General features: G+C 40.4%; 1 long non-coding RNA gene across 33 annotated transcripts in view; it reads right to left on the bottom strand.

Moving 5' to 3' along the window:
- The window catches only part of LOC113987299, a 57,650-nt gene that overhangs the window by 20,339 nt on the left and 11,219 nt on the right, over positions 1–26,092 (bottom strand). For 6 of the 33 annotated variants that reach the window (XR_005565262.1, XR_005565265.1, XR_005565259.1 and 3 more), the window contains exons 4-8: positions 17,901–22,513; positions 14,954–15,176; positions 11,416–14,674; positions 10,669–10,791; positions 4,528–10,242 (exon numbers count right to left, since the gene is read on the bottom strand). This is a non-coding gene — a long non-coding RNA (uncharacterized LOC113987299). The other 27 variants (XR_005565252.1, XR_005565254.1, XR_005565253.1 and 24 more) reach the window with 23 other exon arrangements.

The raw sequence follows: 26,092 nt of genomic DNA on the forward strand, positions 1-26,092 counted from the left end.
GGGGACAGTGTCAAGGTAAGGGCCCTCACCAGCCACTCAGGAAATGTTTTCTTCCTGACTCTTGCTGCCCTGCTTACCTTCTTCCCGCGGTTGTTTTCCTCATCCCACCTTGCAGAACAACAGGAAAACCTGAGGTTTTGCACATGTTTCTGGAGAGAGGGTTGTCTTGCCTAGAAGCAGCAGCTGTGTTCGACCAAAGGTCCTGCAATCCCCTCACCATCTCCCATGAGGAGCAGCTGAGGGAACTGGGAGTGTTTGGAGGAAAGGAGGACCAGGGGGCACCTTGTCACTCTCTACAACTCCCTGAGACAAGTTTGCAGTCAGGTGTGTGTCAGTCTCTTCTTCCAAGTAACAAGAAATAGGACAAAAAGAAATAGCTTCAAGTCACGCCAGGGGAGGTTTAGGTTGGATATTAGGGAAAATTTCATCACTGAAAGGGTGGTGAAGCATTGGAACAGGCTGCCCAGTGAAGTAGTGCAGTCAACATCCCTGAAAGTGTTAAAAAAATAAGTAGATATGGTGCTTAGGAACATGGTTTAGTGGCAGACCTAGAATGTTGGGTTAATGGTTAAACTTGATGATCTTAGATGTGTTTTCCAACCTTCATGATTCTATGACTCTATGATCTCTGTGGCAGAAACCCCCAGCACATATATGGAAAAATGTCAGAAGTCAAAACTAATTCTTCTCATAAGGTATTCTCCTTGTTCCTATCACTCAGTGCATTACAGACTGACAACAGAAGTTTCATAAACCAAGAATGTTTAGTGGTATTCTAGCCTGATTATATTTTTGGTATTCTGTGGCAGAAAATCCTGCAATTTAATTGTGCTGCATGACAGAAAATTTTATTCACTTTAAACCTCTTTTGCTCCTTGTGTTAACATAGTCTATAAATATTCCCCTCTTCACAATGTTCTTCATAATGTTTGTCACAGTATACACCTCAGTGATCTCCTTTCAAAGAGTTCTAAATTTGTCTCATTTTCCTTTGAATGGAAGCAGATACATACAATTACTGACAAGACAACCACTATCAAACCCAACTCTTGTTACAGAGACTGAAACGCTTCCAAAAATTAATTATTTAAAATAATCCAAACAGTGCAAATATCCAAAGATCAGGCAGATCTATGAAACTTGCCTGCAGCAAAATCATGCAATTAGAATCATGCTCATAAGTGTTGCAGTCTTAAAACATTAATAGATCATTTTAATGGAAGGAGTTATTAAAATTGTATTTGATTTGCATTATTACAACACTGAATGCGCTATGGAAAACTGAGTTCATGAGTGAGGTACAGCACAAACCAGAGTCTTATTATCTGAGCTGGAACTTTAAAATAGACCTTGCTTTACAGTTCTGAATTTTCTTTAGTTTTATTTCTTTTCTAAATTGATAAGAACTCGGGTTTTTATATTAGAAATAGAAAATGAGGAGGAGGATAAGAAAATAGCTGGAGATTGAAATAAAGACTGAGAAAAGCAATTTGAGGAAAAAACAATCCTTTCCAAAGTAAGTAATTTTTATCATAAATGAGATGTATTGTTGTGATCATAACCACTATCAAAAGTCCCATGAATTGCAGGGTTTCTGTAGACGATTTAGGAAGAAGTTGGCCCAAATGTGGAAGCAATTATAAAGAAATTCATGACTCTTTAGTAAGCATTCCTTGTTTTATTTCTGTTACAAATAGACTGTAATTTGTGGATCTCTATCTGACATCTTTTTATTGGGCACTTACCCTCCCTGACCTGTTTATAAAATTCCCCATTTCATTAGTGGGACATCACCAGCAAATCTGATACACAAATGTCTCCTTTAATCCAGCAGGAAGCAGAGTCTGTTGGCGTTAATGGAATAATTTCAATCATTTCTAACAGATTTAGAAATAAGCCTGCAAGGGTTAAAAGAATATATATAACCATAATTACAAAGTGGAAAAAGGAATACAGTTTCTTTGCAACTGAGATATTTTTAGGGTTTTTGTTCTTTAGAATCCCTGTACAGGTATGTCCCTCATGCACCGTTGTCAAAAATAGTGTTTAGGCATTTAGGCTTGAGTTGATTTAATCCAGTACAGAAGTGTGCTCTAAATTTTTCAGGGCAATGCAAATGTGTAAAAATGGTGTCTTCGTGTACAAAAGCTCCATTTCACTTAGAAGAACCATGCTAATAAATTAAATAAATGAAAGTATTTCTATTAAAAGTAGAAACAGTGTCTCATAGAAAAAAATGTCATCGATCTTCTGAACTTAAAATATGTTTTAAAATTCAGTGTTCAGATCCTGAGCAGGTGTAAATCATCACAGAAATTATGCTGTTACACTTTACATGATATTACCAAATTGTCTTGCTGGTAATTAAGAATATCCTCTATGGAATAAGGACCAATGACAGGAGAAAATATAAGTTGATATTGTCTCAGCACGCATAAGTGGTAGACAGAAATATTCATGTGCATAATCTTATACCTTACCTACATGATACCCAGTGGGCTAAAGTAATAGTGTACAGAATTATCTTGGAAAAGACAATTCTCAACAGAAACTAAAAATCTTATGAGTTGTCTGCGTTTCTCATAATTATACATGGCAAAAAATGGAGATAAAACTAACAGGCATGCTCTTGGAAAACGTTTCTTTATAAATGCTTCTTTAAACTTTCGGCATATTATACTCAAACGTTTTTCAGGCCCAATTTTTCTGTATTTCATGCCAAGAAAATCAGTATTTCTTTCTCCCTTTCTTTTCATGGGTCTATTAGGTTTGCAATCTGCAGCCCAGGGAAACATATGCAATTCCTATTAGTCACGAAGGTAATGAAGTCGTTCTGATCAAACATGAAATTTTTGCCCTGAATTTCTGGTGTAAATTTCAAGGGGAAAGGCCACCCGAGAATTCAACAGCCACTTCCATGAAGAGCCAAACAAGCCACTCTGTCTGCTACAGAACAGCTCCTTTAACTTACCAACATAATGAGACTTTTTCAGAATCAAACTTTTCTTTAAAAACAAGTGCTTCCCTTCCTTGATATTAAAAGTGAACCTCTCCTGATTCTTGTGAAAATTATTTTTAACAGCTTCCTTGAGGAGATGTCCTTTTCAAGCGACATATTCGAGCAATTCCTCGGGGCTGGAATTTGAGGTGTTCGTGGAACATGCTCTGACCTCTGTGTTCAGCTCATGGCTTTCCCCAATATACTTTGAGCTTGTTTTCAACTCCAACTAAGTCACTATGGGGATGTTAAGTCTAAATTCCACGTAACAAAACATAAAGCTGATGGCCAATTCCCTATTTTCTCATTTTGGATAGTAAAATAAATTTTGGTTCTACTATCCAAAATATTTAGAAGTAGTCAGCTGAGAGAGAAAAAACATAGTGCATAGTGGTGAATGATGTTTGCATGCATATATTTAAAATCTCCTATATGTCCAAAGCAACCAGAATCATGATGTTATGAACAGATGACATTAAAAGGCCAAAAATGTGAAGACAAAAAGATCTTCTGTATAGATTATCTGTGGTAATCCTTATTGCAGATATTGAGGGATAATTCTAGATTAGCAGAAATCAAGAAAGAGTTAGGCCTATATGTAGGTTTAGTCTTTGATCTTATACAAAGTGTAGAAGGCACTACTGTGTATTAGAGGTCCCCTGAGCAAGAACCATTATCTAGGCATCTGGTGCAAACACATTACCTTTGGAAGTCTTATTCCAAGGTATGAAAAAAATCCCCCAACAGCAGGAAGAAATAGAAATATTTGTAAGCTTCTCTTGAAACCCTCAGAACCAAACCAGGATGCCTTTTAAGACAAGCTCCAGCAACACTGTCCCTCCAGGATCTCTGATCAGGCGGTTTCCTGATCTTCATGTCTGCACACTCCAAGCAGGAACATGCTGAATATTAGCATCTTTCTGGAGCTGTATAATATATGTGGTTCTATTTTAGCCTCTTGGTATCCTGTTGGTATCCTGACTTCTCTTATATCCTGTAACATAGGGAAGTGTAGCTCTTTTCCTTATTAATACAAAACATACAAGTATCCACATATGAGGACTAGTGAAACATTGCCTGTTGTAAAACAGCAAGTATTTTGTACAGAGGGAAAATTCTGTGACTTGCCTATTAAATGACAAGCACAAACAGTTTCTTATGTATGGCCTCCAGTGAACTCATCCCATTTTGTGAATACTGGAGCTTTTCAAACCTCCAGAGTTTTGTGTTTAGGAAAGCAGATGTGCAAATGGAGATCCAGGTGACCTCCCCTCTGAGGATCAGGCCTTTGACATACATTACTCCCCTGCTGACAGCACGAGAAGTGTGGATCAGTTGGCATTTCACACCTGCAACTAATGTAGAAGTTGTAACAATATAAGAGAGCATTAGGGATAGGGGCGATGCTTTGGACACAAACCAGCTATATTTAACAGGAAAGGTGCAAATCCGCATTACAACTCAGGATATATATTAGCTCCAGCCCTTCTTTAACCTAGAAAGAAAGAATTATGTCCAAGGGAACTTACCTCAAAGAGTTTCTCTTTCCTCTGGCAGAAGTGATGATTAGGCCAAAACTGGCCATTTGTTTTATCTGTAGGTGGGGAATAGACGATTTAGTCCGTGCGGCTTCAGCTGCCTTGGCTCAAGATCCTGACCTACAATAAATACCTCTTCACAATCAATAGAGCAATGAACTTGGAGTAGAGCCCAGGACCTTTCCCGGCAACTTTGGCCTGGACTGAGCTGACCTGGTAAATCTGCGGGAGCAGGAAGAGATCTCATTGAACATCCCGAGTTCTCCAAGTCCTCTCTGCCTTGGGAAGTCTGTGCCTCCAGTTAGGCTGCTGGAGCCAGGAATTACAACAGCTTTTCATATACTATTTTCTTGTTGGTAACAGATGTTCTGCACTGCTCCTTGGGCTTTTTGGACTTTACTGATGCTGCAGCATGCATTCTCCTACGATACTCATCACTGACTGGGGCTCTCCTCACTAAAGCAGATCTATCAACTGCAGAGCATTTGGGGTTGGACAGATTTGTCTGCTGCCCCGTTTAGGAGTAGTAAATTTTTTGGGTGGGTATAAGGGTACCATCATCCTTTATATCAGCTTGCTCTAGCCCTGGGAACTCATCTCCACTTGATGGATTTTGGAGGTTTCTTTGTCAGCGTGTCAGGTGGCTGCTCGGCTATCTCCCTACATCCTGATGCCTCCTGCCTTTCTTCCTGGCTGGGAAATGTCAGAGGTGGAAATGAGCAGTTTTATCTCCTTCAGCAAGGTGTACAGGGTGGGGGTGGGTCACAGCAGCATATCTCTCCTTGAAAAGTCAGGGGGTGCAACCCCCCCAAAACGGGCCCCTGGGCAGTTACGTGACATTTGGCTTGAGAAAGGAAACCGGTTTGTCACCTCATTGCTTCATGGTGTCATCCCAAGGCAGAGCTGAGGAGCACCTGTGGGCTAGATAAGATAAGATGATATTATTGAGACTATACTCATCATGTTCTGAGGATATTCTAGTTTCCAACCTCAAAATGTGATATATTAAAAATGTGGAAGGGTTCTCAGTTACAGGAATATTAATTTATAGGTTTTCCTACCAAAGAAAGCAAAGCATCTGACCCTACTCATCTTTCTGATTTCTGTTAGAAGATTCAACAGCTCCAAAGCAGATGAGATCTGTCATCAACCGTGACCCCTTGGCCTGAGAACTGTGTGTACACATAGGAAAGGTGTTCTTTCCCAGAACCACACAGGCTACAGATGAAGTATGTGTAGATGCTTTGGTGTAACGTGATTGCATGTGTGTACCCTGCAAAATGCATTTTGGATGCAGTTGAGACTAGTGGTACATACAATTCAGAGTTATTAGGTACAGTAAAACAGGTAGGAAGGGCACAGAAAAGACATGGGAAGGTCTAGATTAAGGCAGGAAAAAAGGAAAGATGATTGATGTGGAGACAGCTAAAAGGATGACAGGTGTGACAGGCAGGATCAGGTAGGACAAATCCAAATGGTTTAAAAGAAGATGGAAAAATGCCTCACTGGCATTGTACCTTTAGTGTTTCCCACAGTGATATTATAGTGCTTTTTCTATTCTTGCTGCAAACAAAGCACTGAAGTTCTCCTGATTATTTTTTCCCCTGTGTAAGATGTCCTTTACGCCGTGATGAGATCACTGGTGTATTAGTTCATTTCAATCTTTTCAGAAAGAATCCAGGAACTGCAGTGAGGTCATGACTGCAGTAATGTCTAAAAGGATGGTTTTATGGAGGAAAGGAGAAATATTCCTCTCATTTAGAAAAACTGTAACAGAATTTGTGGCTCTCAAGTGTGTTGGACAAGTTAAGGTTTGCTTGTTTTTCTGTTGCATTCTTTTGCAAAAGCCAATCTGCTTCATACTTTTGTTCTTTCCTTAAGTGTTGCATAAATCTAACAAAGGTTGCAGACAAATCACCCTGCTAGAGCAGTGCTCCACCTGAACAATCATCTATCAGCATCCCTACATATGGTACCTCCCCAGTCACACAGTCAGGAGCAGGGTAAAAAATCAGACTCTTCTGATGACCTGAATGTCCTCACATTAGACCTTCTCTATCATTCAGAAGGCAGATGCCTCACTGGGAACATCCTAGTTCCCATGTCTTTCAAGGAGAAAAATCCTTGGGGCATCCCCTAGGGCCACAGTATCACTGCTTAACATGACATATTTGTGCCTCACGGATCAATGGAGCAATGTCAGGCATGAATTTGGACCGTGACATTTCAGGCAATGACCTAAAAAAAGAAGTGGCTCGGGAGTGCCAAAATTTCACTCTTACTCTGATTTTTACCTCTAGTCTTTTCCACTCTCTGTGGAAGTGATAAGACTTAATGATATAATTCTGAAAGGTCTCTGGATGGATTTAGTACTGGAAAGAAACACGGAGAGAGGCGGAATCACGTGGCTCTCTTTATCATGGCCAATCTATTGTATTTTAATGTGTTCTAATGAACTTAACAATTACTCCCCAGAGTGCTTGCTACCTGGTTCAGAGGGGTTATTTTGAGTTTGCCATCTTCCTGGATTCTTGAGACAGTTCCCCCTGGATTTGTTGGGTCAACAACAAAGTGGTGATAACAAATACACTTCTGCTTTAATCCAGCACTGTGCTTTCCCCCTCTTTGCAAAGTGGATTCGTGCATACCAAGAGTTACACTGCTCCTAGTTTAGCAACTTTAGGGTATTAGTGCCATTCATCACACAACCAGTTCCTCTTTCATATCCAGAGCCCAAATATCCTGGATGATCCATGGGACACAGAGGATGCTGAAGGTTTAGTTTTGCTGGAAGGGTTTAAGAGCTTTAGTTACCCAGAGAGGGGTGGGAGATTAATGGTGTTCTTTGGTAATGACAGGGACCTGTGAGCTCTGAATCCCATTGCATGCAAAGAGGAACCCACCTCTACATACTACTAATATGCATAGCTATGGGAAGTCTTTTAAATAAAAAAAGACTAATTAAGTGGTCTGGATGTCTAAGTATGAATTGGATTTCTGCAGGCTTAGGGAGGTGGGGAAATGGGTTAACATTGCATTGTTTCAAATTACAAGGTTTTAAATTGCTTAAAACGATAAGCAGAGAGGGTTTCCACACCAGATTTGAGACGTTAGTTCTCTTTTATTTGTACTAAAGTTTCGGCTTGAGCTCACATTGTCATTCTACCCAGACTGCTTCCCAGACCAGCTAATTTGTCTACCTGTGTTCCATTTTAGGCCTTGGTTTTAATTTGAGCATGATTCCTGCTAATACCAAAGACTGGATAGGACATCCATTAAAAGTCTACACAGCAATTGAAATGGAAAATTCCAAAAGAAACCCTATTAGAGTTTTTCTCCATCAAATCAACATTACAGACTTCTTATGCATTTCTTAATTAGACATTGATATTAACTGGACTGTTGCATGATTTAAATCTAGCTCTTAATCTCAGCTATTCTATGCTGCTGTAGTTTTTATGACATCCAACTAGCGACTGCTTTATGCATTAATCTATCTGGAAAACCACCTTCCCATTTTTTTTGTCTTTTTTTAGAAGAATAAAGGCCCCAAAAAGGAAATGAAAGCTTTTGGGTTCAGCCATTAGTAATTTTCTGCTTAGTATTTGAAAAATTGCTTATTTTAATTGCTTCATAGAAGAAAAAGATATCAAAGCTAACATTCTTTCTCTCCAAACTTTGTAATTATTTCTCTCAGACTCTTATTTGAAATGCCTTGAAAGGATTTTCATTGAAATGTAGATTTCTTCTCTTTCAAAAGTACTTTTATTCCCCCGTGCTTCTTTCTTTTTTTTTTTTTTTCCTCCTAGTGACTTCCTCTCTAGATTTAGAGCACAATACATAGTCTCCAATCTCTGGACACCACAGCATGTGTCACATAGATTTCCCTTAAGTGTCATCTTTAAACCTAACCTTCCCCTGGCCCATAGACTGTGCTGACAATTGGCCTTAGGTCTTAGTCTGGTATCCTTGGGGTTCCTCCAGGGACAGTGAAGAAAAGTCACAGGTGTTATAGGGGTTTACTCTGTCAGGATCAACTCATTCTGAAAATTTCTGTGTGATTTGCTTATTAATATCACTACCAAAATCAGGGGAACCAAATGAGAAAATTTTTTAAATGCTACGCAAGAGTGTCGGTGAGTTGAAGTTGGGGCTTGTGGTAAAGCCAAGGGACAGGTAAGCTTTGTATAGTTTTGGGTTCTGTTTCCAGTGGTATAAATCCTGGATATCCTAATCCAGGAAGGAATTTGCTAACCAAACCTCATAGTTAATTCTGCATTGTATTTAAACATCAGTAGCACAAAGCTGCAGGATCATGTTGGCCTCCTTGGTAATCCTTGATACCAATACAGCAGTAGTAGCAAGAAGTTCTTTATTTCAGCCACACCTTTACAAGGAGCATTATTTACTAATGGATTATGATCTGGTCAAAATGATCTGTACATTCATTACGTCTGGAGTGGGCTTTCATAACTCACAGCACCTAAGAATGAGGCAAAACTCACATTTGGTTATAGTGCTGTGATTCTGCTCGGCTAAAAAAGGTGCAGAGAAAACACTGTCCTAAGCACTTGTGGTCTGCTCTGAGTCCCAGGTGATTTCTCATGCCAGCTCAAAAACATCTTTGAGAGCCTCAGAAAAGTGGGGGACCTGGCTGCCTCAGAGACACCTCAAAATACAGTTGTTCCTCTGCAAATAAGTCACCCCACATGCCTCTCGTGGTCACGGCTGAGGTTATCTCACAGGGAGAATCTTCCCAGTGGAACTAAACATTTTGAGAAGATTGAAATGAAGCTAAAGCATTCTCAATATCAGATTTTACACGCATTTTTTGCAATAACACAAAAGGAAGAAAGAGAATAAGAAAATGAGTTAGAGGGAGATGGAGAGAGAGATGGTCTATTAAGCAAAGCTACTTTTTTACTCTCTGAATTTACAGTCCTGATAGACATCTTTATTCAAAATTACTCATTTTTTATATTCAGATACTATAGCTTTCAGTACTAGGTCCTAGATTTGTCTGGACAGATTACCCTCTTATTTCCACAATGAAACTTAATTATCCTTTTTATGTCTTCAGATACTTCCAGTCATTTCCTGAACTGTTTCTGGGGACAGAGAGCAGCTCATGGGTCAGTCAGTAAAGTAAATACTGTGCATCCCTGTTGGCCACACATTTTTGAATATAAAAGCCCTTTGGTCCCAGGTTTTCTTAGAAAAATTTGAGGGCTGGTCCACGTAATTTGCTCTGATCTACTTTTGCTGAGCTTTTTTTTCTGACTAGGCAGGGACTCATCATTTTCTCAGCACCTTTCTGTGTATTACTTGGAAGCATCTAAATGTGACTAACTCACCTGGAATCTGTAGAAGGATATTTGAATGCGTCATCTCTGAGACAAGAATAACCCCTCACGAAATCCAGGGTGGAAATCACCGCGTGGTTTCAAACACCCCTTCCTGTATCCCTGCTGTTGCAGCAGGAAGGAATGCATCTGAGTAGTTAAAGTCCAAGTGACTAAATAAATTGCTTCAAAGTAATAGTAGCACAGAGGGATGTGTAAGTTGCTGGTATTGAGTAGTTACTAGACATCAGGAAACTTTGTTGCTTTCATCCATAAAGAAATTATCCATTACCTCTACCTTCTGTCTGAGCAAAACTAGCACAGAGCAGTCAACACAGAAAGGTTGCATGAGATAACCCAAGACCTGCAAGTATTAAAGAGAAAATTATGAGTACCCACTCAGTTTTTGAGAGTTAGTTTTTAGCTTTTATTTTTTCAAAGTATCAGTTGTTCAAATATGAAAGTAAACTGTTACAACTAATTAAAGTATAAATTGGTTTAAGGAAATTACCCAAATAATTAGAAAGCAGAAAGAGAACACAACTGGGTGTATTTTATAGAATCCTTTATGAATGAAATGCTAAGTCCTAAAGAGCTGACCTGGTAAAATAATATTGAAATATATAAACAGAGCACGTGTTGTTGTAGTACCCACATAGTTTTTATTGGGTTGGACAAATAGTTCAACAAATGAGGAACAAATGCAGTTTTGCTAGGCTGGAATGAACAACTGACTTTGTATAGACTTTATACATTGCATAAAACTCAAATTAAACAAAATTTCTCTTACCCTGGCATAGTATTAACTCTGCAGTTACATCTCTGCCTGAAAGTTGCTTCTTCCAAGTCCATCTTGTGACTCCAGCCTGAAAGCAGGAACCAGGATGGTGCAGTATCACTGAGACCACGCAGTCTGTCATGCCAAAACCAGAAATCAAGATGTCACCGTGGTGTAAAACATGAGTTTCTCCGTCACACCCAACCTACATTTTTTCCTGATGAGTTTATCACACTTAATTTCCACTAGCCTGAGAGAACAATTCTCATTCATTCATTCAGTTTTGGTGATTCAAAATAATTATTAAAAGAAAAGATACTGAAAACAACAAGCAGCAGGATCCAGGGATTGAGGGTCTTGGGCTGAGCCCCTCTTTTTGCTGCTGATGGGTTCTACCCTCTTAGACCTGTCACTTCAACCCTCAGCCTGGGTGCATTTACCTGCCTCCATAAAGCAGATAGTAAGCACTGTTTATGGGGCTCTTACACTCCCATGTGCTGTAGGGTCTGTACAGTGTATGGCAATAAACTGGGTCCTGATCTCACCTCTGTCCTCACTCCCTGCCACTGGAAAATGAGTGATAAAAAATAATAATAATAATAAGCTCAGAATAATTATGTATTGTCTTTATAGGGAAACAGGCCTTGGGCATTGTGAGCTTTCCACCGGGAGAAGTCCCATTTAAAAAACCTCCCTGGCATAAAAATGAATCGAATCCTGTCACATGAATGGCCTGCATTTACTATTCTTTTCACTTACCTTCTAGTCGTTCATTTTCTGAGCTGACTTGTACCTCTTCCCTCATTGTCAGCGGGAACTGGGTAACAAGAACTTGCTGGAAATGGAGTAGTAAATAAATAAACAAACACAGAAAAAAGCTGCTGACTTGGCAGATGCACTATTACAGCCATGATGTAAAACTATCAAACAACAAATGCGACTTCTGAATGTCTCATGATTCACATCACAAACAGCAAGTGAGGAAACTGAAAGAGGATTTTGACCAGTGATAATGAATTTGGAACAACACTGGATTTTCAGATCATAAGAAATTCAGGACAGGTCTGAGTTGAATCCTTGATCACAGGTATTCTCCTTCCCATAGCCATTGTAGCATCAAGCACTTCATCCATCATCTGTAAAAGGTCAGCACTTGGACTACCCCAATACCAGGGACCACTCCACTATAGCCAGGAAAATTAGTCAGCATCTCTGCTCTACAATAATGAAAATGTTTGGGTAGTTCAGGAGAACTCCTCTCCTCCCAAGCAGCAAGTAGCTCTTACTGTGATACCAGGCTCCTTGTTTCACCCGTTTCAAATCTGAAGCTCTTGGAAAAGGTACCAGTTCATAACTGCTGCATCGGTCTTGCCTCAGGAAGATGGAGAAAAACAGAGGAGGGCAGAGGCAGAAACAACCCAAGTAACTTAATGGATGTTTTGTTGGGAAAAAAAGAGGAGATTAATTAATGGGAAAAGCCTGATGGTCATTAAGTGTCCTGGAGCAACTATTGTGACAGTGAAGCAGGAGTTCCTGTGTGGCTTTAAGACATCTGCCCTAAGGAAACATTCGCAATTGAAACTGCGTCCTCTTTTTCCCAGCTCTCCAATTCCCATGGGCCAGCAGTTGCCTTGCTAAATGAAATGCCTCTTTAGGGAGACTGGCTGGCCCCAGGGACTGGTAATGCAATACAGAGCCTTTCATCTCTCACCCATGAACCCAAGTCAAACAGAGTTTGGTAAATGGCCAATAACCCTTACCATCCCAGGGCTGTTTGGTGACCTGTGCGAAATGAGGAGGGTCATCTCTGTGTCTGTTTACTAGAAGGCAAGTGTCAACTTCACCATAAAAAGGGACACAGTTACTACTCATTATCACCCAATTTAACATTCTGAAGACAAGAGAATGAGCCTGGAAAACTCAGCCATCTTCTGACCCAACGATGGCGGTCCCAGGACATCAGGGCTTGAAGAACATTAATGAGGACAGTTGCATTGTAGCAAACCAGGCTGTGCCTCTCCTGCCAATAAGAAATCCAAGTCTGAACTAGTCAGAGCGGCACATGATTGCAGTTTTTCCCAGATCTACACGGAAATCCATGGGATTTGGTTCAGTTTTTAGGGGCAGCAGGCACTGAAGCACAGCCACGAAGTTACACAACGCCACAGACTTCTGCAAATCTGCACTTATGGTCTTAAATAGACACAGGCAACCTGAATTGGGACACAGCATCCAGCACTGATAGAGTTAATGTGCTGAGAAACCCTTTACTGGAAGGCTCTGTTCCCTCACCCATCATGAATACACTGTTCTGGTTACCAAAATAGATGTATTTGGAAGGGTTGAAGGCCAGAAGCTCTCTGCAGTACCCATTCTTGCCCTATGCACTGCTCATTTTAAGGTCAGACCTTTGGCATCAGGAACCTGTTAGAAGAAAGAGGAATCACTTTAAAAGTTGTTGCCACTCTGGGGATTACCCTGGAAGGTCTGAGAGGGTAAAGGGAAGGGCAGGGGCAGATAAACACTTGGCCACATGAAAAATCAGCTGTCCCTAAATTTCAATACATCTGCATAAACCTCCCAAGACTCCAGCCAGCCTGTTCTTACTCACAGTGTTCCCAGTCACCACTATCATTTTGTAGCCCTTCTTATGCCACAACAACGACAATATTGTCATTATCAACTGAGAGTTACTGTTTAATCCCTCCTATCTTGATTAATTGCATTAAATTGGTATACCTATGTTAATTAAACAGAAGATGGCAGAGGCAGCTTTTACTTCTTATCCTTTTGCATAGAGCATTTCCCAGGGCTTCACAGGTTGTGGAAAAACAACAATACAGACACGCAACACGTCATATTTCAGCACAGCTGATAAAGCTATTTTACTCATGCAGTGGTCCACTATTCTTTCTGCATATCACAGTATAAGTTTAATTACCACGCTGCTGCTGCATGGCAGCTCCTCTCGCTTTTCCTTTTTTCTATTTGTATTATTTGCAAGTCATAATCATGTTTTCCTGTCATCCCCGAGCAATGTGCCTGCGTGCGTACAGGCAAATGCCAAGCCTGGAAAGGAAATTTGATGCGTGTCCGTGAATTGGAGTTTTCAAACTTTGGCTGAAGATTAGTACATGTAAACATAGCTCTGCCCCCTTCATCTTGGATAATTGGTCACAAATGCTACTTGACACTTCTCAAATCAGACACTTTACATACTTCTGAGCATAGCTGAACTTTTTTGGCAGGAATTAATTTGCTTTGCAACTTAGCTGCTCATTCCTGGCCCGATCCCTGCTCCAGTGATTTCAGGGCAATGTTCTGCCAGTGCGAGGAGCACAGAGGCAGGACTGGATCTGTTTGCTAGTGCTGACGAGCCCGCCTTGGTGACTCTCTCAAAAAAACAATTACTGCAGCTAATGTTCTCCCCTTTGGCAGCCCTGATTAACATTGGGATTTTTACCTTCGGGTCCCTCTTTCTATTCCAATTACTGTGCAAGTTGCATGGCATCAGGGGACATCACAGAAAAACAAAGAAGGCAATGTAGCATCACCAGCAAATGCAACTTCTGACGCACCAGGAGCCTTCCACAGCAGCATCAGCTTTATGGGAGATGGTTACAGACACCATCAGCCTCCAAGGGGACTGTCTCACTGTTTTCCTGCCTGTCCTGCTAACAGTGCATGCTCCAGCAGAGAAGGGAAATCCATTTCTGAAGTACTGATGAAGTTTTGAAGTAGCCACAGAATTTCATGCTGTTAAGCAGCCCCCTGTTTGCTCTGACATTACAGCGTGTTTACTCACCGTGCACCGGTACTGCAGGAGCTGAGCAGACCATATGCTCACTTAGAAGGGCTGCCAGGACTCAGGGAGCATTACTGTGCCTATTCCAGGAGGAGTTTGGGGCAAGAGTGCATTCCATAAGGGTTTTCACTAGGAATATTGTATTTTATCTGGTGATTTATTTCTGTCCAGCCTCTGGACTAAATGGCAGTTTATCAGCATATCCATGTAGATCTGTGAATAACCGATAGAAAATATCATTTGCCCTTTATTCACTGGGATGTTGATAAGCTACAGCATATTAAAAATGTTTGTCAGTTTGTTCTTTTCAGCTATCAAACGGAATGTGTGCCAGCATGCCCTCCTCTTGTTGGCTGCTTCATCCACAAAACGGAGAGAAAATGATGAAACAATGTCAGGTCTAGAAGAGGGCAAAAGTTCACACGAGTTATTTTAGCATTATTGTCTTGCTTATCACTAGCACTAAATCTGTAAATTAGAATGGGCTCCTACCTGCAGAAGCAAAGGATGAAACTTCGTGCTGTGCTTCAGGAGCAGACCAGGAGAAGAGCAAATCCCTGGTGATGCACCTGTGTTGCCTTGGTTCTCATGACTTCCTGCAGCTCAAAGCACTGATGAGGATTAACCAAGACAGAAACAGTCCACATGATGTTTCTCTGGCCGCTGGGTGCTTGGTCCCCACACTTTCCAATCATGGTCTTGCAAAGGTTCATCCCTAGAAAAGAAGGGTAGATCGTGTTACCAGAGATATGGCAGATTCACTGTGGAAAAGCAAAAATTGCCCCTGAATTTGCCATGGACTAATGCAAGTGAAGACATTGCATGTTAATATGTCTTGGGTTTTCATAGGTTCTTACCTTAAAATAAACAAATGGAGATTTTTTTGCTTCCTGCTGTTTAACTCTGATATTGGAATCATTATGATATTTATGGGTGAACAAGGCAACAATTGGCCAAGAGATACAAGATAGCTCTAAAGCCTCAGCTAAGGAGGAGGCTTAGTTTCCATTGCTATTATCTATCACTATAAATTTAGCTTTCAGGTCCTAGACATTTTAAAATAACATGTCTAGTGTTAAAATAGGAGAGTATCAGAAAAAGCGAATTACAGGTTACAGGCTTCTAGTATTTGCAGTAATAGAACTATTACCATAATTACACCAGTAGAGTACTCGTTTATGTTGTTATTAGGGGAAAGGGATGGTAGAATTAGGATGTATGGAAGGAAAACATTGCAGAAGGGGAGCCAAATAGTTTAGCTGGGACAAAGATGGACACTGATGGCTATTGAACACACTCTTGTTTTCAGCACATGGGGTCACCTGTGTGTGTGTGGACCTGCAATGTCCAGTGATTCAGGTGAAACCGCTATAGGTCACCAATGTCTGGTACAAATGGAAACAAACTGCATCCCACAGAAAGGCACAGCCTCACACAGAAACCCAAGTTGGGAGCTGATGACTTTATGTGCCATTGAACATCTCCATAGTCTTTGCTGGGTGAGAATGGAGATTGACCACGTGACTCCATGAGCTCAGTGCTTCACAGACAGAAGTCCTTCTCCATCGTAGAAAAGATCAAACCCAGACTCTTGCACATTTGAAATGAGACCAAAATAAGTTAAAAAAAGCCCTTTGTTTTCAGGGGAAAGGTAAATCTCCATTTTGACTCATTATTTTGCTGTCAGGGCTAAGTGGCCACTGTTAGTACACAGGTACTCACTGGTGTAAATCTACCTCCTGAGTGTCATTGCTGAAAGTCAGTGAACTTGTGCTTCAGTGGCTAAAGATTTATTTGTTTAATGCCTGGTGTCATCAACAAATTCAGGCCAGCAATGACATCCTACTTGTCTAAGTTAATCTACAGCCTTGGACTGTCCTTGTTTTTCTTCCCATTCAAACTTATGGCTCAGTGTTGGTGCCTGCCACAAACCAACATTACAGCTGAAGTGAAAGAAGTGATGAATGAACATGAGCTTTGCATGTGGATAATTAGAAGTCCGGCTGAGTAGATCACATTATTTAATGTATCGTCATTATGTTTGTATTTAAAAGCATCTAAACTACATTATTTCCTCTATTACTCCATCTCTGGCTCCAGGGATGAGTCGTGCTACATGTTTTGGAAGACTTGTTTTCTAAAAAATGATGGAAACACTTGGAGCTTAAATCATTGCTCTGTTAGGTTGGTAAATTGTCCCTACTTGAGAATACTCTTGTGTCAGGAGGAAAAGTCCTTGTTTGGCTGTGCTGCATAAAGCAGGACGATATTTAATTATGACAATGAAAACTCATCTGGTTTCTCCAAGTGCAGACAATATTGATTTACAGTTCTAATATAGAAAATGTGGAATTAAAAAGCTGGTTTATTTAGAAACTTACTTATTCCTTAAAATGTCTGTTCAGCTCATTTTTAAATTTGATTTCTTATCCCAAGTGAATTACACTGCATTTCTGAATCTCAAGAAGTGCTTGTGCCTGATAACAGCTGATCAAAGTACCAGCATGGTTTGGTCATTTTAATTGCAACATTTTTGTTTGCTGCTTTATTGGACAATGGTGTTTACAAAAGAGAGATTAAGAGCACCAGAAACAGAATTATAGAACACAGTTGGTGCATGAGACTTAGTATAGGACCAGAGTCTGTAAGGTCAGAGGCAAATGTTACCAGCTTGTAGGCAAAATTAATGTCTGATTCTGAAAAAAACAGCAAGGAAAATCCGTGCTAGTGTTCCAGCATGACAAATGAACTTAGGCAAGTTGAAGATAATCATGATTATTTAATATTCCACAGCTTTACAACTCGATACTCTGTGGACAAAAGATCAGAAGTCTGCTGAGTCCAAAGTTTTGAATCTTTGGGTCAATATGCTTCTCATGTCTTCAGCGTTTAGTTTAATTTAGGAGGAAACAGTTCTGAGCTAAGATAAGATCTCGGACAAAATTGACGTGGACTCACAACATGGCCTAACATAACAATTTAATCTATCCTGTGCTTCCCCTGAAAAAAGGCTTAATAACTGTGGTATGATTTCACCTGCTGCTTCTAACATTTGCTCATTCTTTTTTCCTGAGCAAATTTGGATTATCAGATGGCAAGCAGCTTTGTTCATGGTAGACAAACTTGAATTCATTTAGGATTAATAACAATGGGTTCAATCTTTGATTCAATGGCAGTCTTAATGAATGGAGTCTTTGGAAGACAAATGTTTGTTTGTGTTAAAGAGAAATAATCAATTCTCCATTTTGGGGGATATGAGGTGCTTATAGCACATATCACAAAATATTTTCCCTATGTATCCAGCCCTGAGTACACGAACTACAGGAATGTTCCTCAAGCCCTGGGGTTGCAAACATGGACCATTTTGACCTTGTAATTTCAAAATCTGAAGTTTCACAATGGATTATTTGGTGTGAGAAAAAACATATCTCTTACTCACAGTACTCTCAGGTCATCCTGGTGTTCTGATGCTGGGGAGTGTGGAGAGAGGAGGGTCCACGTCGCTGCGATGCATCAGCAGCTGTAGGTCAAGACAGGGTGGATCCGATGGATGAATCAAGGCTGGATCTGCATTTTGGCCCAGTCCTCACCATTGTCTTAGATAAGGGCATCTTCCAAATTCCTGTGGGAAATCCCGCATCCTTCATTACTTCTCCTGTCTCTTGGGAAGGAACTGGAGCACACGCCACCCCTGTGCCCGGCCAGGGAGGGCTGCACTGCCCAAAACTGAGTGCCTGCTGACCTCTGGGAAAATTAACAGGCTTCAGGAAATTTACCCTGCAGGCAGTTTTACCCTGGAAAAACATCACACACGTTGTTAGAGTTTAGGACAACAAATTAGAGCATTTAATATGCACTGGAAGCTTTTTTTTTCCCTTCCCCATACCCGCTCCCCCCCCTCCCATACCCAGTAACATCCAGTTGCTTAATTCCATTTGAAATCACCCGGGTTAGGCACCTAAATAATCTTGTCCTTCATGCCTGTCAACATCTTGAGGCACCTAACCACCTTTAGAGATGTGGTGTGAAAGCTTGTGAACGATGCAATCGAGGAGGGAAACAAAAGACAAGTATCCCTATTTGCCGCCCAAGAATCCACAAAGAATGCTGCTTCAGCTCTGCTCTGATTTCTAATTAGATTATGAGTGATGTAGGACTCTGAAGCCAAGCTGGAGTTTGTGCTAGCACTTTGCATGTATGAATGACAAAGGGACACCACTTTCATATTGATTTAGGCAGGCCAGTGGAAGAATGTTTAAACATCAAGTGCTTGATGTCCCAGTTTGCCAGAGCACCTGGAAATATCAAATTAATTCCAGGTGTTCTGCCATTAAGACAGGCTTGCTGCTTTTACAGCCACACATACAAAATGTGGCTCCCAGTTCCACAAATAAAAACGGAGTGGTTTCTGCTCCTAATACCTCGATAACTCTGACATATTGCAAGTTCTGGAAAGAATTTTAATCTACATAGGTTTTTTTTTTTTTTTTAAGGGGAGGGGAGCGAGGGGGGAGGGATTTTAAATATGCTGCATACAATTTGTGATGGTCATCTCTAAAATGCAGCTCCATTATCCTTTTCCATTTGGAATGAATGAGGCTAATTAATTTCAGGCCATACTTGATGAGGTCAGCACCATACGAAGGGTGCGTGCTAGACATTGCTAATCTCTTTCAGCTGAGAGTGATGAATTAAAGATGAAGCATTCCTTTGCAGGCCTAATTTAGAATGTATATCAAAAACCTACAGCAAATAATACTATACCCTACAACAAAGGAAAACTTGTTCTCTCAGGCTCCCATGTAGGGTTGATTTTAAAGGCATTTTCATTTCGCTTTGGAATTCCAGCTGTGGATGGGTGAAACAGTTCAGAAAATTCAAGCTTTCTCTCTTTCTATTGCTTTTATGGACACAAGTAGGCAAGGGGGGGCTAAGGGGAGGGCAAAACTAGTCCATGTTTGATCCTGTATATCCTGTGATTCTGACTGTACGCCCGGTGTTTAGGAAAGCTCCCAGGGTCGTGTGCTCCCCAAGTACCTGTGACGTGACACCTCCCCCCACAGCCCACACTGAAATTTTACTGTTGGGTGTTTTTTCAGTCTGAGGGGAAAGCAATCAAAGGTCCCCTTGGGTTCAGCATCATCCCAAGGATGTTTTGTTGCAGGCAGGAAACAGGCCGGGTCCAGCAGTTCTTCTGGGTCACCCAACAAGGACACAAGAGTTTCCAAGCCATCACAGAGCTGTATTTCTCCATAGGGAAAAACACCTCCCTGTGCAAAAAGGTCCCATCACATCTACAAGCATAGATAGCAAAATTTAAAGGAAAAAGTCAAGGCGAAAACAATCAGGTCTGGAATCGGAACAAATTGCTACAGGGCTCCCAAATTTGCTGGAGTCGAGGCTCAACCAAGCTTTGCCACCTTTCCCTTAGGCAAATCTGCCTACAAAGCCCATAGGGGTTTCCCCTGAGTGAGGGACTGCGGGATTTGGCCCCATGAGCAGCAAGAAACTCGTTTTGGTAAAACAGGGACTTAAGAAATCCTAATCCAGCCTCGGAAGGAGGCTGCAAACAATAGACCATCATCCTCCCCGCAACTTCCCTCTTTAATACCTGGCAGTTTCTTGGAATTCTTGACAGGTTGCTGCAGCGAGTCGAGGTTCCCAACTGGTGGCCATAAGCGGCTGCCGTCTTTGTATCCCAGTAGTCCTCATTAGAACAAAGCTGCTTCGAATTAAATCCAATCTACATGCCGAATCAATCTTTCAACCCTTTGATTGCTTCTGAAAATATTTATATTTCTTAATAATGCACATTTTGTCCCAGAGCCTGTGATTAAACCCAGACAAGGTCCAGAGAAGCCTAAAGTATATGTGGAGGGGGTTATTTTGGACAGGAAAAGAAAGATAAAGAACACAGGTTTTTCCTATTGTGAAACCATTAGAGTGTATAAATCTAGCAATTGCAGTTGTATAAGCATCAGAGTGGGGTTGTAATAAATACAGATTGGAGTATTATAGTAACCAAATGGAGTTTATGGATTATGTTCACTAGTTCATATTTCTCAGCTACTACAGTCTAACTAGCATCATGCCGCACTCGCCTCTGTTAATATTCCCTATTAATATTCTCTTTACATGTTCGTGGGGGGAAAAAAGAAGTTAGGATTCAACTGCCGCTCTGTGTAAAACAAATATGTTTAAAGAATCATGCCCTCCTCCAAAGAAAAAAATAAACATGGTGATGCTGTAAAGCGACTGCGTTCGAAGGGCACAGGCTGTGGCTGGCTGGAATCGGCCCACTCTGCTCAAAGTTAATAACTTCCATCTGAGTGGAATCTGGTCCTAATGCGGGGCATTTGCTGCGTGAAAATTAGGGTGTAAAAATGAAGAAAACAACTGCTGCTATCCCTTACCCTGGTAAATTTTTTAGGCGGTAAATAACAAGCTTTGGCAGGAGATGAGAAACGCACGAAGGCTTTGTGGTAAACAGCACATTATTCCCTTCTCAAAAAGTAGCATACAGAAAGTGGCATACATCACAGGTGAGATGTCTGGAGATGAAGGGAAGGATACATTCCTTGGCTAAGGAGTAACCCAGATAGGGCCTGATCCTCCAGAGTGGGAATCTGACGTCGATTAAGAAGGTAGTGGTGGCTGGGGACGCAGATCAGATAAAGGCTCTGTACCTGTCTCCCTCCCTAAACACAAATGACTGCCCTTGTCTCTAATAAAAGGGAAAAATTGACTTTGGAAAACACACCATGATAAAACTCCTTGGATAAAGTAGTGCACTGCCTGGGTGAGAGGGAAAGAAATCCTAGAAACTAAAAGTATAAAATGCTTATTTAATATCATTGCTATTAGCAGCATCAGATGGTAAACACAGGTAATATGCTTCAGCAGTGGGCTGGTAAATGCTTGTGTACCTTTCCTTGTGGCAGTTTCCACTTTTATAAAGGAGAGGAAGAAACATTCTCAGTTAAAATATTATTCACTGATTCTTTCATCACACAGTTCATTATATTAAGCTGTAATTTCCTAAATATGTTGTGGGGTGGTATTATTGTTATACGTACATCCTGAGTCTTGATAGCTATTTTGCATTAATGTATGATTTGGATTCTCAGTCTTTAGGGTAGAGAGAATGGGGTTTTTATCATCACCATAAATAAGGGGAGAGAAGAGATTTAAAAAACCTCTCATAAATAGGGATGGATCCAAAATCTAATGACATGCATGAAAATCCATTTTGGATCAGGCCCCCAGCAGAACACTGTGTTATATAACCAGTATTTTCTGAATATCTTCTATTGTTTGACAGCCCTGATTTCACACTGAACTTGGAGTTCATTTCCAAACAGAAGCTTTTTGTACAGAAACTTTTAATCATATCCCTTCGTGAACACACACATACCATCGAGGATATTGTCTTATTAAAGAGTTTAAGCCTAAAGGTGTATGCCTATTTTTAAAAGAAATTTTCTGATTGTAGATAACTGCTCAATTTGATTTAGTGTCCAATGATAGTGATGGGGTTGATAACTGAGCATTCATCGGTAATTCATCTTGTGCTAGTAGAAATTTACAGCAAAGCAGTGCTTTCCCAACACTGACAAGTCCTATTAATCTTCTTCAGACACATTTCAATAGGTGTCTCCATCTGTGCCCAACATCTAAACACTCTGGCATCACTGGGGACTTGGAGACACCTTCATTTCAGGTTACACCAGTGAAAATGTGATACTAGATTGTACTCTATTTTTAACCTAATTCTCTCTTTTCATTCAATTAGCCTTTCTTGCCTGCATTTTTCTACTCATGTGTAACATCCTTTTCCCAGGAAGAGCTTAAAAATGAGATTTAGTTACTTAAAGAGACAGAATCTGCCAGGGCAACAGCAACCAAGATCTTAATACATAAAAGCAGAATAATAAAGCTCACTGACAGAGCGTGGAGACGGAATCGCCATCCACCAAACACCTCCTGCGTACCATTCCTGTCATATTCCCCTCCTGATGCACCTCTTGCAGGCACCGTTCAGTTAGGGCAGGTCTGAAAACAAACACCCCAAAAATTCAAAACGACCGCGCAGCGTTTGGGCGTTGAAACCCAAAACACCTCTGTTTGTTCACTCCGCACGGGGATCCCCACCATACATCGCCACTTCGCTTTACACGTACAGCTAATGCATGAACAAACACAGAGCAGTCAAATTACAGCAATAACATTTATGGGTGGATTATGCTCCAACTTCCTCGCTTATTATTAAAAGCGAGTAGATTGCAGAGCACATGGAAGAGGTAGGGTGCAAATGCAGGCGAATTTGCGCTCGGAACCAAATGTTGTTTTTTCACTTTCAAAGCTGCGATGAGTTTGCGAGCAGACGCAGCACAGCTTTAAAGCTTACTCATTCAAAAATGTGTGTTTGGGTTCTCTTTTTTTTTTTTTTTTTTTTTTTCCCCTCCCCTCCTTACTCCATTTACGTTCGCCTTTCAAAGCGGAGCAGATGCACACCATTTGGGTTTGGGTGGCTCCTACTTGCTCTGAACTTTCTTCTGAAAAGAGCAAACCGTGAGCCGTGCGTCTGCTCCGCGACTCGGAGGCAGCTTCAAACTTTGTTTCTGGCTTTATGAAGTTCTCTCGTGAGTCGTATTATAGATCTAAATGACCTTATTGTAGGTGGCAAGTTTAAATGTGCCATATTAATAACTTGTTATCCAAGACAAATTAAGTCCTTATGTGTCAAAAGCACTCTGCTCTGGATTACCTACAAGACAAGTATTTATTGAATAAACGTTGGATCCAATTTCATTTTAATGTGACTGACTGTATGCTGCAGCCCCTTAGAATGAGATAAAAACGCTCAAACCTACAACTGTGTTGCAACATTACACCTAACTTGTCTATTTCTATTATTGCCTTTTTGATGTGGGATATCAAAAGTGTTTGGGGGTTTTAAGGATTTATTATTATTATTGTTATTATTTTTTTTCTGAAGAGCAAGGAGAGAGATAGAAAAAAAGACTGGCATTCAGCCTAAAGAGAAATCATTGAAACAAATTAATCCTATGCCGTTTAAATTGACATGGTAATCCATCATCAGCAAAGGGAAACTCTGAAAGCAATCTAGAATCTGCAGTGTTCTTTCACTGGCCCTCAGGCACAAAGACAGACAGTAAAAGAGGAAGGGGAAGAAAAAAAATCATAAAAGTTAGCAGCACCTTAGCAAAGGGAAGGGCTGAGAGAGCAGCTTTCACTTTTTCCTGCTTCCAAGCATCCAGCTCAGGAAAGCAACGCTGATTAACCTCCAGCCATTCCCCACGAACGTTTACTCGTGTGTGTCAGATCATCTTCGGCTGCTGAGATATGAGTAATTTCAAATAGTGCAGAGCCCCCATCCTGTATAAACTCCACCACTGAAAACTCTGCCAAACGTCAACTTGGGCATTTCTGCTTACAGAGGGCCTTTTATTAGCCTAAACTTGATCATTCCAAATGGACAATAAATTCTATCTTCACAGCCCTGGAGAAAAGAGCTGTGCTATCCTTGGGAGTTTAATAGCCAGGATTTTCATAGAGCTAGCATGAAAAAAACTGGGGGGGGTTTATTTGGATTTGGGCTTGGGGTATTTTTTTTGTCTATCCCCTGCTTTCTCAGTGGGGCTATCCACTATAATATATGTTTCCCAAGAGATTTTTCAAACTAGTTTTAAATATCTAAAGTGATGAGACTTGGTGCACCTTTAAAATTTTATTAGGCTTATGGTCAGTAGAAAACATAAACCTCTTGGGCCTTGAAAGCCCATTGCAATACAGCCATTATCCCTATAATGTCAATAGAGCTACAAAATTCTCTAGAAATAAACCTTTTAAGAACAGCTTTCCCTGCTTCATGTTTTCTTTTAGGGTCAGTGGTGCATCACTTTTTTGGAAAACGTTTCCCCTCTCTGGCCAAGTTTAGCAATGTGAAATAGAATGTATATTACTAAATGAATAGGTTTAATTTTAGACACTGAAAAAATAAATAGAAGAAGAGAGCGAGGGCAGGAATAATACCTTTCAGTTAGAAACAGACATAGTAGAAAGAAAAAGTCAGAACTTTAGTGCCAGGGGCAAAGGGGTGAAAGGCTGGCTAATATGAACCATATCCAACATCTGCCCTATTTTAATTTAGCAGGGATAAAGTTTCTTCTTTTTTATTATTAAGAAAACTTTATGTGGCAGAGAAACCCATGAGCTATGTTATCAAAACTGTTTTATTGTCACACTGAAACTTAGAACTATTAAGAATTGGTGGGGCAAAGAGATAAAAACTCCCCTTCTCTGTCCTTTTATACTCTGTGACAAGCCTGGGCTCAGGTCCTGCTGACTTGGGTGTCCTTTTCATGTCTTTATGAAGTACTGCACTTGGGGCTGTAATATAAAGGGGAGGTTAATTGTTCAGGATGGGTCCAAATGATTGATTCTCCAGGTTAAAAAAAAAAAAATTAAATAAAAAAATGTGAATACCTAAAACAAAATACTGACACAGTAGTCGCCCTTGGAGGTGAGCGATGGTGGTGGTGTACAGCAAGTGTAAAGAAGGGCTGAACTGGGGACCTGTATGAGAAAAAGCCCAAATTGCCAGACTGGAACATGATCTCACTCTATCTAAGAGTTTTCCACCTCAGTAGTGCAAATTCCACTATAAAATAACAAAGTATACTGAACCACATGTGAGTAGCTGTAGGAGTAAGAGAGCAAATTGGTTTCGGACAAAAGAAGGATGAATACCTTTGGATAATCTAAAGTTAAAATTTGATTGAAAGCATAACATTCCTCTAAGCATCAATATGCTTAGGATCCAAAATATGGTTATTTTATTACCAGTTAATGCTTAGATCAAAGCAAAACACTGTAGCTGGAAGGGACATTCTCTCTGGAAATAAAGTTCCATGTAATTATTTCCTATTAAAAACTAAAACTGGTCTTAGATTCAAAAATTTGGGCTTCCTTACATGTGATATAGCACAAGCTTGTCAAGAGAGAGCAAACGTGTAATTTTTCGCCGTTTGCTGGTATCTCTTTAATTTAAAGTTTTCAGTTTAGCTTTAACCCTTTGAATGTGAAAGATTCTCTTCCAGTTTACCTTCATCAAACAAGGGGGATTGTTTTGGATTATATCGACCGATTTCTTATAAACAGAAATTAGAATTTGATATAAACTAACATAAATTTAGATAAAGCCTGCAAATGTAAGGACGTGAGATGTAAAGAAAATGATATGGCGATGAGTAGGCAGCTGAAACTTAAACCTTAAATTGTAAACAAGGGTTTCACTCTTGGGCAAAACAGCTCATCTTAATTCAGTTCGGGACATGGAGTTTAAAATATGCACTCAAAATACTTCCAAGAAAGCTGCAACCTTTCAGAGGAGAGAGATAAGACTGTATTTTAATTATGAGGTTATAAATATGCGATCGATTTAATTCTTTTTACCCATCTCCTAATGTGCTATGTAACACCGTTCAGATGCAGTTATACATTTATCTGTCTGTCTCTATATCTGTACAGGCTTTTGTTTTTATTTTATTCTGGTTTGTTTTTTTTCCCGATAGTTCAATCTCTATTTATGGCATTGCTGAAGCAGGC

This window comes from Pipra filicauda, unplaced genomic scaffold, assembly GCF_003945595.2.
Source record: "Pipra filicauda isolate LSUMZ 115617 unplaced genomic scaffold, ASM394559v2 scaffold44_size3831614_pilon, whole genome shotgun sequence".
Taxonomy (NCBI): domain Eukaryota; kingdom Metazoa; phylum Chordata; class Aves; order Passeriformes; family Pipridae; genus Pipra; species Pipra filicauda.